The sequence below is a fragment of the Panthera pardus genome, unplaced genomic scaffold (genome assembly GCF_024362965.1).
Source record: "Panthera pardus isolate Hobbes unplaced genomic scaffold, ASM2436296v1 HiC_scaffold_10, whole genome shotgun sequence".
Taxonomy (NCBI): domain Eukaryota; kingdom Metazoa; phylum Chordata; class Mammalia; order Carnivora; family Felidae; genus Panthera; species Panthera pardus.
This window is the reverse complement of record NW_026526655.1, coordinates 44,316,292-44,331,435: the sequence shown is the minus strand read 5'-3', so window position 1 is coordinate 44,331,435 and position 15,144 is coordinate 44,316,292. Positions and strand designations below refer to the sequence as shown.

The 15,144-nt window shown below is 40.0% G+C and overlaps 1 protein-coding gene across 1 annotated transcript in view; it reads right to left on the bottom strand.

Moving 5' to 3' along the window:
* Nucleotides 1-3,893: 3,893 nt before the first annotated feature.
* NEMP2 (nuclear envelope integral membrane protein 2) overlaps nucleotides 3,894-15,144 on the bottom strand; it is a 143,680-nt gene continuing 132,429 nt past the window's right edge. Inside the window, exon 15 of the transcript XR_008423680.1 lies at nucleotides 3,894-4,897. The gene's annotated coding sequence lies outside the window, so the exon portion shown is untranslated. The remainder of the gene's footprint in view (nucleotides 4,898-15,144) is intronic.

Here is a 15,144-nt window from a genome sequence, read left to right as displayed (position 1 = left end):
ATAAACATTAAAAACAATAAAATAAATAACAATAAAAACCCAGAGTGGTGCCTGGGTGGCTCAGTTGGTTGAGCGTCCAGCTCTTGAGTTTGGCTCAGGTCATGATCACAGTTCGTGAGTTTGAGCCCTGAGCTGACAGTGCAGAGCCTGCCTGGGATCCTCTTTCTCTGTCTCTCTCAAAATAAATAAACTTTAAAAAAAAAAAAAAAAAAAAAAAACAGAAAAGAAAACCTGGAAAATAGTCCTCCCTGAATGGAGAAACAGAATATGGTTCAAGAAAAAGCATTTATGGGGGCACTTGGGTGGCTCAGTTAAGTGTCTGACTTCAGGTCAGGTCATGGCTCAGGTCATGATCTCATGGTTCACTATCAGCACAGAGCCCACTTGGGGTCCTCTGTCTCCCTCTCTTTACCTCTCTCTCTCTCTCTCTCAAAACAAACAAAAAGGAATAGCATTTATTGTCCCTATGAACATTTTTAGGATATGTAAATTATCAATAAAATGCAGTGAAAACAGTCCTCTTCAGTGTGATCTGAACAAGCAGTTTGCTAATTTATTGGAGAAGAAAAGCTAGACAAGACAGGAAATCAGATCTATTCTGTTAACGTCCATTATGCACACTCCTTGTCAATCTGCAGGAAAGCCAAGGCCCTTCCTTAAGCATGCATCGGTAGGTTACGTCTGTATTTTTTCTTGCATAAACTACATCCATGGGAATATGTAACCTCTAGTGTTGATTTCCTTAGAAGAAAAACTTAAAAATACTTGCAAAGTGATAGTAGGACATATTCTGAATTTAAAAATTTTCCCTCTATTTTTACAATAGTTTCATACTCTAATTTTTTTTAAGACTCACCTTTATTAGGGCACTTGGCTGGCTTGATCAGTGAAGGATGTGATTCTTGATCTTGGGGTTGTGAGTTCGAGTCCCACGTTGGGTGTGGAGATTACTTAAAAATAAAATCTTCAAAAAAAAAAAAAAAGACTCACCTTTATCAACCCTTTCCAATGCCTTTAATTATTTCTTTTCAAAATCATGCTCTATCATTTTTACTTTATATTTAATCAATCTATTAAAAGTACAATCAGAATATATAATTTGGGGAGCAACTGAGTGACTCAGTCGGTTTAGTGTCTGACTTTGGCTCAAGTCATGATCTCACAGTTCATGAGTTTGAGCCCTACGTTGGGCTCTGTGCTGACAGCATAGAGCCTGGAGCCTGCTTTGGATTCTGTGTCTTCCTCTCTCTCTGCCCCTCTCCCACTCGCACTCTGTCTCTCTCTAAAAAACAAATAGACATTAAAAAAATTCTTTAAAAAGAATATACAATTTGGAAAGTAGTCAACAACTCTTGGCAAACCAGAACTCAACTGACAGGAATGGGAAATGGGGGTAGTGGGCAGAGGGAATGTGCCAGGTAGCATGTTGGCCATGAAGGTCAGGGGTCTGGTGCATTGGCCAATGTGTTTTACAGGAGACTGGAGAGAGAGACTAATCTGCCAGTCACTTAGATAGAGGGTGATAAAAAGACAGCTTCCACTGCATAATGGGAAGAGCAGTCTCTGGGAACCCAAGTCACTTCCTGCACTCTAATGTCCGTTTTTTTTTTTTTTTCACTTTAATATCCTTTTGATGGTAAGGCAGGAACAAGAGAGTTTGCAGTAGCTGGAATTTGAGGAAAACTGGCAACCTTTCTCTACAGTAAAAGCTAAGCCCTTTCAAGTGGGTTTGGAAATCAGTAGCTTGAGATACGATGCTATGTAAATGCTTCTATGTTAGGCCGAGTATTTTTAAAAGCACAGAGTTCCACGCGAGGAGGGCTAACCAACCTCACACTTTCAAACAAGCCCAGCTATGCCCATGGTGTATTCGGACAGCTTGCAGCAGGGGCAAACTCATTGTACAGTTAAATTGATATATCAAGGCTTTCGAGTATAGAAGTAGACAAAATAATGAAAAGTCAGAGAGAGAGTTCATGCATTTTTATCCTTAGAATACAGGAAGGAGAGGGGCGCCTGGGTGGCTCAGTCGGTTGGGCAGCCAACTACGGCTCAGGTCACGATCTTGCGGTCTGTGGGTTCGAGCCCCATGTTGGGCTATGTGTTGTGAGCTCAGAGCCTGGAGCCTACTTCTGATTCTGTGTCTTCCTCTCTCTGCCCCTTTCCTGCTTGCTCTCTCTCTGTCTCTCTCTGTCTCCCTCTCTCTCAAAATTAATAAACATTAAAAAAAATTTTTTTTAAAGAGAATACAGGAAGGAGTGCCATTACAGTGGGAAATTGGTAGCTTTGATATTACTTTTCCCCCAGGATAGATATTTCTATCAATTTATCATATTAATATATCCTAATCAAAATGATATATGTGAGACAATGTTTTTTTAGAAATAAATTCTAGCGGCGCCTGGGTGGCTCAGTCGGTTAAGCGTCCGACTTCGGCTCAGGTCACGATCTCGCGGTATGTGAGTTCGAGCCCTGCGACGGGCTCTGTGCTGACTGCTCAGAGCCTGGAGCCTGTTTCAGATTCTGTGTCTCCCTCTCTCTGACCCTCCCCCGTTCATGCTCTGTCTCTCTCTGTCTCAAAAATAAATAAAGGTTAAAAAAAATTTTTTTTTAAAGAAATAAATTCTAGGGATTATAATTTCATTATCCAGATTATTCTGAGAATCATAATCCAATCTATCAGTAATCCAGACTTGTACTTCCCAAATGATATCCACTAGCCTCAGGTGGCTGTTGAGCACTTGAAATGCATCTACTCTGAATTGAGATGTGCTATAAATGGAAATACATAACCGGATTTTATGAAAAAAAGTAAAATATTCATAATTCATTATAGACATGTCTATAACACAATTTTTTTTGCAAAGGGACAATAGTTTTATTTTTTATTTTTGCAAGAGAGAGAGAGAGAGAGAGAGAGAGAGAGAAGGGGAAAAGGGAGAAGGAGAGAATCTTAAGCAGGCTCCATACCCAGCACAGGGCCTGGTGCAGCGCTCGATCCTACTGTGAGATCATGACCTGAGCTGAAAGCAAGAGTTGGACCCTTAACCAACTGACCTACCCAGGCACCCCAGGACAATAGTTTTAAATTTTAGAACAAAATACCTTAACTTGCAACTTAATGAATATTATAACAAAGCAATAGTTCAGTAAGGCATTAAGTTCACTATTAAAAGCAATTAGTAAGTATTTACTTACTGGTTTTATTTTCTAGGTCCTATCAGTAAGGTAGCCATTTACATTTTGTTGTTTTAGTTCTCACATTTCCTATGTTGTAACTACTGGTTTATTCCTTCTTTCGTGCAATCATATGTTACTGTATCTTCACTAACTGATTTAATTTCTATTAAAAATAACATGACTGGGGTGGGTGCCTTGGTGGTTCAGTTGATTAAGCATCCAGCTCTTGATTTTGGCTCAGGTCATGATCTCACAGTGTGTGGGTTCGAGCCCCAGATTGGGCTCTGTGCTGATGGTGCAGAGCCTGCTTAGGATTCTTTCTCTCTCCCTCTCTCTCTTCCAGGCTCTCTCTCTCAAAATAAATAAACTTAAACATTTTTTAATAGAAGAAAAAATAACATGACTGTGGGGAAATTATTGTCCACCACTTTGTTTCAATAGGCCAAAGTGAACCACAGATGAAACGTGACATATATCTTGCTACCAAAGGAAGAGTAAAAACTGGTACAAGGGAAAGGACATGGGTTTTAGAGTAAACAGGGCTGGGTTCATTGGGATCACTTACGATGTGATCTTAAGCTAAAATACTAAGCCATGTAACCTCTTTGAATCCTAGTTTCTTCATCTGGTAAAATGATTTACGCCATCTCTCAGGAATATTGTGAGAAGGAAATGAAATAACATATGTACATCTCTAACACAGTAGACTGATGCTCAATAAAACAAGCTACTAATACTTTTATTATTCCTATATGATGCAGTCAACCTAAAAATTACCAGGAAACAAGACATAAGTTAAAAGTTAAACAGTAAGTTAAAGGAGAGACCTCACTTTATTCAGTCAGCAATTCAGTTGGTTAATGAATAGAGACTAATGGGCCAGGTCACTTAGATGGACAGTGATAACAAGAGGGCTTCCTCTACTGCACCGCAGTAAGAGCAGTCTCCGGGCAGCTTAATTCTTTTGTTTTAATATAGTAACAATACTATATTAGCAGTTAACACATTGATCGCTAGATTCCAAGTGCTGTGTTAGATATTTACTTGCATTCTTTTATTTAAGATAATAAGCAAATTTGTGTATCCCTAGATGCCATGGCATAACACGGTCTTTTCCTCCTAACTAGATATTTTGCTTACATTTAAAAAACTAAATTAGTTAAGCTAATTATTTTTCAAGATTTTCTTTTTAGAACATTTTCCACAGATGCCTCTCACCTGTTACCCTCTACCAGCCACTTGCTTCCTCCTACCGTCACCCCTAACTCAGCCCAACTGTTCTTAAGGACTGGCTCCCACATTGAGGAGGGTCCTAAAGATCATTGCCTTTTAATACACTTTGTATGTTACCAATCTTCTGCCCTGGTTCCCTGCATGAGATTTTAAAATGCCAAGAGACATATATATTGTAAAGGGCTTTCTGCTATGTTATAATAATGGGAGTATAAAAACAGACTTTTGCACCTATGTATAAAGTCTTTAAGATGGCCCTTCTGACCGGAAGAAGTCCAGCCAAGCTAAGCCTGCAGGAATACTTTATATCAGTAAGCATTAACCTTAACTATGAGTGGCAAAATGACAAAATAACGGTGGCTTCAATTAAGATGAAAGCGGTTGGGTAAGCTGAATGGTGGCTCTACCCCAATGTCCTCAGGGACTCGGACTCCTTCCATCCTTAGACTACGGCCCTTCTTCTCATGGTCTAAGACAACAGGATCTGCATTGCAGGTAGCAAGAGAGAGGAAAAGATAGGAAAGAGTAGGTGATTTCTCAGCTCAGTGACCAGAACCTAGTCACGTGACTATACTTATATGGGAAGCTGGAGAATGCACCCAGCCATGTACTCAGCCCAAAAGCAGGCATTTTATCACCCTGGGAAGATAGGAAACAGGCAATGGAGAACAACCAGTAATCTCTATCACTCAGTCCAACTGAGCTGTCCAGGCTTTGGCCTTGGTCTGACTGCTGATCACACATCACTTGTTCTTATCACTAATGTCTCATGACCTTTATAGTCAGATCATTCCAACCTTTAGCCACGGTCACTTATCTAGTTATAATGTAGATATCTATTTCATCCCCAAGGAATTAAAAGTGCCATAAATGTATGCATTTATCAAAATTATGAAGAAAGTGAACCTCCTGCCAATAAAAGCACAGATGAAAATACAAGACAAACATAAGCAGTGATTCCTCTCCCAAAATCTGGGATAAATCTCTGAGCAACTTCCCTATCACCTCCTCCTATCAAACCAGCCCCCCTGCCTCTGTCTGTTGAGTGCACAGCATGCAGACAAGCTTGTGTCCAGTCTATACTCTGCTTAGCCATTCACCTTAGGAGTCAGCTTGGCCCAGTCCACAGAAGCTGGATGTAACTCCCTGTCCTGCATTCACAGCCCAGAGTGTGTTGCTGCAACCGGCCTTACACAGCTACCACGCAAAAACAGCACTGCCCATTCCATGGCAGAAAGTCAAACCACACGTGCACATTTGCTGCATTCCTCCAAGGGGAAAAAAGCAAACAGAGGTTACAGCTTCCTTCTTGTCCCCCAGTTTTGTTTCCATTTTTTCCTCCAAGTGCTAAATGCAAAGACAGAGTAAAAACACTAAGTTGTAACCTTCACATACATAGTGAACACCTCTAATTGTATCTGGCTTGGTACAGACTGGTTGAAACACATGTTCATAAAGCAAGCCTAAGTAACAGCACGTGTCCCCTTAGAATGGCAGGGAACTCCATTAAAGTCTGGTTTGTGCACAAGTAAATCTTGGAAACTGATCCAAGGGAAGTAGCTGTTTTGAGCTGAACTTTCTTAAAAGGTTTTATTTGTTTATTATTTCTGATAACCAGCCTAGCCAAAATTCTGGCTCTCAGGAATATTCAATTCTCAGGAATATTCAATATTCCTGATCCTGACCCATGACTATGCAGGATTTAGAGTTTTCTTTATTTACCCATTTGAAAGAAAGAAAGAAAGAAAGAAAGAAAGAAAGAAAGAAAGAAAGAAAGAAAGAAGAAAGAAAAAGGAAAGGAAGGAAAAGCAAAAAGGCAGAACCATTCCTGGGCTGGCTTCATGGCCTTGTGACTTGTGCAACTGTAGCAGGCTCCACATCAGAAAGGCACTGAACCTGGTTCTGCTATTGTCATCTTGAAATTTTTAAAAACTTTTTCTTTGAGAGTAGGCCAGCAGGGAGATGGGTTATATAGGTGACAGGGATTAAGGAGGACACTTGTGATGAGTACCAGGTATTATATGTAAGTGAGGGATTAAATTCTACACCAGAAACCAATATTACACTGCACGTTAACTGGAATTTAAAGAAAAACTTGGAGGGAAAAAAATAAAATCCTCTTCTTACAACAACAAAAAAATTATCTTTGAACTTGTAAGTTAAGTGGAAAGGACAGTGAAGCACGTGCATGAACAGGGGCATGATGTACAATGTGTGTCTGTCCCTCTTCCGTTGCCCCCATTCCATTCACCTAATGCTCACAGTGCCCGGTGAGGACAGAATTCTCATGGGCCCATGATGTACAGGACTTCAATGAGACTCAAACTGAATACAAGTGTGTTACACTTATGACTAAGTGGGGGCACTGACAGCCCCCGAGAGCCAGAACTTGCTTCCAATGAAAAAGGAAGGCAATGGTGTTCTGAGGAACCTGAATGAACAACCAAGAAAACCTATCACCCCTTTCTTATCTGTGTATTTTTTCTGTATTAGCAAATTGCATAGGCTGAAGATCATGGCATGGAAGGAAAGGGAACTAGAGGGCCACCTACAGTGCCTTCTCTTTCTAGTCCTTCCTTGCCGGTAAGCTGAAGGTAGAGAGGGCTGGCAGAATGTGTGAGTACCAAGAAAAGAGAAGAAATAAAAACAGTTGAGCTAGTGTCATGGACTGTTTCCACTACTGTGGTAAGAATAAAATATATATTCATGTAGAGCTATGGAAAATGGATCATGTAATTCTGGTGATTCCATATAAATATTAAATACACTTCTATCTGCATTTAAAACTGGCATGACATAATATAAAGATGAATAAAATTCATGCCAATAAGTGAAGTTTTAAAATTTTCTTTACCTAGAATGACATTAAATAGCAAATAAACAATATCACGACAGGCTGAGAGACCGTGGAAGAAAGGAAAAGTCTTTTTATTTAGACCTGTATATACTTAAGTACTTTAGTACTGTGTTTTATTACCTTTTCTCCTGCTGTTTGAAAAAAAGCCCCCCATTTTCATTTTGCACCAGGTGCCACAAATTATGTAGCCGGCCCCAAATTGGTCTCATTTCCACTTCTAACCTCACTGTCTTTTTCTCTATCTGAATTTTTGTCATATCTGCTGGCCAGTCCCGGAGCCAGCCCACCAGTGAGCTAGGTCTACCCTAACTGAGAGTTGAAGGGTCTTTTTAGTTTATCCCCAAACTGAGATGATAAGGGAACCAAACTATGTTTTGTGTACATTTCTCACCTGGGAAGTAAGCTGGCCCTTTGTGCTGTGACATTTCAAGCACTTTTGCCATAAACTTACTGACACTCTCCACCAGGTGTCTCCAGCAGATTTGTGCAGGCACTTAACATACTATCAAAGGCAAATTATAGCAAAGTTCTTGTCTTGGCTAACTTTTTCCAAAGGGTTGCCTTTAAATTACATCATTATGTTTTAAGTATGCTGCTTTCTTAAGACAACTCATTCCTTTTATTGTGTCTTAAGTATTCTTTTCATTACATGCTTCTTAAAGAACTGGAATATATGAAGAAGTAAAAACAAGGAGGAAAATCCAACACCCAGACACAATTACTGCTGACATTTTAGTCAATTTTCCTAGAGTGGTTTTCCTTCTGTACAGAGAAGAGGGAAAACATGAACTACAGAGGGGGGAGAAGATAGCTGTAATATATATATGGCAAAGGGCCTGTATCCTGAAGATATAAAGGACTCCTACAGATCAACCAGAAAAATAAAGCCCAATTTTAAAATGGCCACAAGACCCTTTACAAAAGAGAGTGTTTAAACGGCCAATAAATATATGAAAAGTGCTCAACATCACTAGTCACCAAGAAAATGCATTAAAACCACATAGACACGGGGCGCCTGGGTGGCTCAGTCAGTTAGTTAAGCCTCTGACTCTTGATTTCAGCTCAGGTCATGGTCTCGGGGTTCTTGAGTTTGCGGGTTTGTAAGTTGGAGCCCTAAGGGGCTTCCACTGCTTGGGATTCTTTCTCTCCCTCTTTCTCTGCCCCTCCCCTGCTCTCTGTCTCTGTTTCTCTCTCTCAAAATAAATAAACTATATAAAATAAACTTAGAATAAAAACCACATAGACATGCCACTACACCCAGCAGAATAATATGTATTAGAACTTGGAACAACTAAAAGTCTCTTACACTGCTGGTGGGAGCATAAATTTGTACAACTACTTTAGAAAAATATTTAACACATATCTGAACACCCACTTTGGAAAAATATTTAATAAAGCTGAACATATGTGTGTTCTATGACCCTTTTCTAGGTATATGCCCAACAGAAATGCATGTAAATATACATCAAGCGACATTTACAAGAATATCCATAGCAACAGTATTCAAAATAGCCAAACCCTGAAAACTAAGCAAATGCTCAACTACAGTAGAATAAGTAAATATGTCACTGTATACTGAAATAGAATGAAACAGTATGGACTAATCTCACATACATTATGCTGAATGAAAGAAGCAACAGAGAAAAAGCATGTACTATATGACACCATTCATATGATGTTCAAAACCAAGCAAAACTAAGGGAAAGCACCATCAAGATCCCTCCTCAGGAGGAAATGCCTCAACTGACTGAAGATCACATTGCCAGTCCTGGGGGCTCTGAGCTTCAGAGCTCCTGTAGAGTTAGTTAAGACTTTGCTGACATTGCAATTCAACCTAACTTCTACTTCCGCTGAGTCCTGTTTCTTTCCTTCCCCTCCCTCCCCTCCTCATCTCTTCCCTCCTCCCACAATCATTGGTCCCTGTTACACAGTATATCTGAGGCTGCCTCCTTGGGAACCCAATCTAAATGAGAGTAGTAGTTACCTTTGGGGACTCCATGACTAGAGAAGGGCAGGAGAGAGCTTGTTGGGGTGCCAGTAATGTTTTATGCCTTGATGGCAGGTACACAGGAGTGTTTATTTTGTAAAAGTTCATGGAGCTGTATAAATTTTGTATATTTTACTATATGTATGTTATACTTCAATTAAAACATCTGCAATACAAAAAGCCAATGAATATACTTGAAGAATGTGTATATTTGAACATTTTTCTAATTATTCCATTAAGATAAATTCCTAGAAGCGAAATTACTAGATGAAAAATGGACATTCTAAATTTGGCTGCCTATTGAAAAAGGGTCCTCCAGAAAAGGTATACCAAATGACACCTTATCAGCAGAGGATGAGAATGTTCATTTCCCACATCCTTGCCGACACTAGATAACATAAATTTTCCAATCTAATATGTGAAAAAAGTAAATCAGGTTGTTTTAATATTCTACTGCTCTTCTTTAGAACTAACTACATGCTGATGATTAGTTGGCCAATTGTAAGTAATTAGTGAAGTCTACTGTATTCCTTGAATTATACCATTTTATTATGCAAAGTAAAAAAAAAGTTTAACTATTTGTATTAAAGAACCAGCAAACACATTATAGAGAAGCAAGTTTGAACTCAATACAAAAAGCATTTTGAAAGATTTTAGATGTCCAACCATGGAATGGACTACATTCTTTTTTTTTTAATGTTTATTTTTGAGAGAGAGAGAGAGAGAGAGAGCAGGGGAGGGGCAGAGAGAGAGGGGGAGACAGGAGATCCAAAGCCGGCTCCGTGCTGTCAATGCGAAGCCCAATGTGGGGCTTGAACCCAAGAGAACCCCATGAACCGTGAGATCACGACCTGAGCCAAAGTGTCATGCTCCCCGACGGAGCAACCCGGGCGCCGTGAATGAACTGCACTCTAACTACCATTTATCCTACAGGCGTTGGGCAGGGGCTAGTAAAATCTAGATGACCCTTTTCCTAGGATCTGAGGCATGATCCCTAGTTTTCATGATGAATCAGATCATCTACATTTGTTGTTTCTGTTGTTGTTTTGTTTTATGGTTTGTGGGATTTTTAGTAATTTAGTTTTCACAATTTTGTAATTCTTTTCCTTTATAAAATTTTCTAAAAATTTATTCATTTAAGTAATCTCTATACCCAACATGGGGCTCAAATTCATGACCCCAAGATCAAGAGTTATGCTCCTCTGACTAAGCCAGCCAGGTGCCCCTATATTGGGTTTTTTAAATTATAAAATTCTAACATACCATGCTTAAAAAAAAATCTTTTCTTTATGTAGTTTTTCACTTAAAGATTTCATTCATTTCTGCAACTTCAACTATGAATTTGATTCCCAAATTTCTAAAAAGAAAGATGGAAAAGAGGAGGGAATAAAGAAAGGGCATGGATTGGAATAGGGAAAAATCCTAATCTCTCTTTCAAACCCTGGACCTATATTTCTCAGTGCCTGCTGGCCATTTCCACCTCCATGCCTGGCCAGGCCATGGAACTCAGCCGCTTCCAAAGCGATCCTCTTTCCCAGTCTGCCCTCCCCCTCTTCCTCTAGCATTCTAATTTCCTGAGTCCAGGCCTCTTCTTCCAGATCCTGCCCTTACAAACTCTGGAGTCCCATTTTCACCCTTGAGCTCTTTCTTCCCAGTCTCTCCCCATCTCCTGGCCTCTAGCACCCTTTTATCCTTCAAACCTCCAGGTCACCACTTTGGGCCAGACCTCTCCTTGCCTCTGACTCACTCTTACACACATACTGCAACATGGCTTTGAGGAACCTGTATAGTTCAAGAAAAGCTACACTGTGGGTCAGAGTTAAATCTGCAGCTGTGGGTGATACGTGACTGTGGGCGGGACAACTCCCTGTGCTGCAGTCTCTTCATTGGCAGGACAGTCACAAGGGACCCTTTTTTTTTTTTTTAATTTTTTTTGATGTTTTATTTATTTTTGAGAGATAGACTGAGCGTGAGTGGGGGGAGGGGCAGAGAGAGAGAGGGACACACAGAATCCGAAGCAGGCTCCAGGCTCCAAGCTGTCAGCACAGAGGTGGGGCTCGAATTCATGAGCTGTGACATCATGACTACAGCCAAAGTCGGATGCTTAACTGACTTAGCCACCAAGGCACCCCCACAAGGAGCCCTTTTGATGCCAGTACTGTACAATTGATTCCAAGTCAGGCTCTCATTTCCCTCAAAACCCTCTGGTGACTTTCTGTTAGCTCCTAGGCTTTAGCTTGTCTACAAGACTTTCTTCCTGCTTCCCCCCTACCCCCTGCAAAGGAAATGAAGAAAAATAGGAGAGGCTGTCAAAATCTTTTCTTAGATTTTGAGACTCTTAGCATGTAGCTGCTTTTTGCTGGGTGTCTCATCATTTTGCCCATAGCATGTATGGGCATCGCAAAAGAAAGCCTTGAAGGGAAATTGCATGCAAAGCACCAGACTCACTGTTCTCTATTCTTTTCTCTGGGCTCTTAAGCCCTCAGATATTGGCTGCCCAATCCTTAAACTCCAATTTCTGTCTCCCTAAGTCCAGTGAGACAGCCATAAGCTGGAGCTCCCTCTGTCTCTAGGTCCCACATGGTGAATTTGAGAATACCTTGGGGTAAGCAAAGATTTTGGGGCAAAACACTAATCATAATGGGCAAACTGGAAATAACCTCAATGATTATTAATAAAAGAATGGCTAAAATAACTTGCAGTCTACGTATACTGCGCAGTATATTATGCAACCAATAAAAAGAAAGAGTTATGTCTAGATGCCTTGTTATGCAAACATACTCATGGTATAGGGTAATGGTGCACAGTGTTGCTAAGTGAAGAAAACAGTTTATAAAAGTGATTCCGTTTGCAAATTAAAAAAAAAATTATTCTAAAAGTCTGTAAATAAATACACCAAACTATTCATAGTAATTATGCCAGTGGATAGGATTATAAAAGAATCTTCATTTTCTGTATCATTTTGTTTCCAATATACAAGAATTATATATTTTATAATTAGGATAAACAGTGAAATAAAGTTGATACAACATTTCTTTAAGAAAAAAGTAACATTTGGACTACAAGTCATATATACCCTCTGGAATGTAAGCTTGATGAAAGTAGGGACTTTTTAAACATATGTGGCTGGATTCCCAGCACCTAGAACAGTGTGAGTTTCAAAATGGGCACTTAGTAAATATTGGTCAAATGAATGAGTATGTCCAGAAGTATTTGACGTGAATGTTAAGACACTGGAGCTATCTTCCTATATCTAGTAATCTCCAAAAGAGCAATACATGTGGTATTATGGGAAAATATTTTAAGGGGCTCAGTCAGTTAAGTGTCCAACTTCAGCTCAAGTCATGATCTCACAGTTTCTGGGTTCAAGCCCCACATTGGGCTCTGTGCTGACAGCTGAGAGCCTGGAGCTTGGAGCCTGGAGCTTGAAGCCTGGAACCTGCTTTGGATTCTGTCTCCCTCTCTCTCTGCCCCTGCCCCACTCATTCTCTCTCTCTCTCTCTCTCAAAAATAAATAAACATAAAAAAATTTTAATATCATGGCCTATTTTGTTTCTGTGTGTGTGTATGTGTGCTCTGTATTATTCCATTTCAATAAGGACTGTACCATAACTTTGAGCACCCAATAGATATTAACTAAATAATTGTTCAGTAATTGATATTTCAGGGGTGCCTGGGTGGCTCAGTTGGTTGAGTGTCTGACCCTTGATTTCTGTTCAGGTCATGATCTCAAGGTTTGTGAGATCGAGCCCCACATCAGGCTCCATGCTGCCATGGCAGATGGCATGGGATTCTGCTTGGGATTCTCTCTCTTGCCCTTTCTCTCTTCCCCTTCCTCGCTCGCATGCACTCTGTCTCTCTCTCTCTCAAAATAAGTAAAAATAAAAACTTAAAAAGAAAACTTTTAACAATTGGTATTTCATTACTTATTGTCAGTGATAAAAATGATGACCTGGTATTTAAGGATGTAAACTTTACTCCTATTTTATTTTAGCAATATTAAATTTAAAGTTTTTTTATTTCTTTTTAAATATTTTATTTATTTTTGAGAGACAGAGACAGAGCGTGAGTGGGGAGAGGCAGAGAAAGACAGAGACAGAATCTGAAGCAGGCTCCAGGCTCTGAGCTGTCAGCACAGAGCCCAACGCCAGGCTCGAACCCACAAACCGTGAGATCATGACCTGAGCCGAAGTCGGAAGCTTAACCAACTAAGCCACCCAGGCACCCCTTAGCAATATTAAATTTAGTAGAGAGTCAAATTCCAATCTAGTTAAGTGACAATAGATGGAATTATGATTCCTTTTACATTCTCTATGTGCCATGTCATAATATTTTCAATATAGGATACACAGAAGACTAGTGATATTACAATAAAATTTTCAATGTATTTTTTTGGGGGGGTATTTATTTATTTTAATATATGAAATTTATTGTCAAATTGATTTCCATACAATACCCAGTGCTCATCCCAAAAGATGCCCTCTTCAATACCCATCACCCATCCTCCCCTCCCTCCCACCCCCCATCAACCCTAAGTTTGTTCTCAGTTTTTAACAGTCTCTTATGCTTTGGCTCTCTCCCACTCTAACCTCTTTTTTTTTTTCCTTCCCTTCCCCCATGGGTTTCTGTTAAGTTTCTCAGGATCCACATAAGAGTGAAAACATATGGTATCTGTCTTTCTCTGTATGGCTTATTTCACTTAGCATCACACTCTCCAGTTCCATCCACGTTGCTACAAAGGGCCACATTTCATTCTTTCTCATTGCCGCATAGTACTCCATTGTGTATATAAACCACAATTTCTTTATCCATTCATCAGTTGATGGACATTTAGGCTCTTCCCACAATTTGGCTATTGTTGAGAGTGCTGCTATAAACATTGGGGTACAAGTGCCCCTATGCAGCAGTACTCCTGTATCCCTTGGGTAAATTCCTAGCAGTACTATTGCTGGGTCATAGGGTAGGTCTATTTTTAATTTTCTGAGGAACCTCCACACTGTTTTCCAGAGTGGCTGCACCAATTTGCATTCCCACCAACAGTGCAAGAGGGTTCCCGTTTCTCCACATCCTCTCCACATCTATAGTCTCCTGATTTGTTCATTTTGGCCACTCTGACTGGCGTGAGGTGATATCTGAGTGTGGTTTTGATTTGTATTTCCCTGATAAGGAGCGACGTTGAGCATCTTTTCATGTGCCTGTTGGCCATCCGGATGTCTTCTTTAGAGAAGTGTCTATTCATGTTTCCTGCCCATTTCTTCACGGAGTTGTTTGTTTTCTGGGTGTGGAGTTTGGTGAGCTCTTTATAGATTTTGGATGCTAGCCCTTTGTCCGATACGTCATTTGAAAATATCTTTTCCCATTCTGTTAGTTGCCTTTTAGTTTTGTTGGTTGTTTCCTTTGCTGTGCAGAAGCTTTTTATCTTCATAAGGTCCCAGTAGTTCATTTTTGCTTTTACTTCCCTTGCCTTTGGGGATGTGTCAAGTAAGAGATTGCTATGGCTGACGTCAGAGAGGTGTTTTCCTGCTTTCTCCTCTAAGGTTTTGATGGTTTCCTGTCTCACATTCAGGTCCTTTATCCATTTTGAGTTTATTTTTGTGAATGGTGTAAGAAAGTGGTCTAGTTTCATTCTTCTGCATGTTGCTGTCTAGTTCTCCCAGCACCATTTGTTAAAGAGACTGTCTTTTTTTTCCATTGGATATTCTTTCCTGCTTTGTCAAAGATTAGTTGGCCATACGTTTGTGGGTCTAGTTCTGGGCTTTCTATTCTATTCCATTGGTCTATGTGTCTGTTTTTGTGCCAATACCATGCTGTCTTGATGATTACAGCTTTGTAGTAGAGGCTAAAGTCTGGGATTGTGATGCCTCCTGCTTTGGTCTTCTTCTTCAAA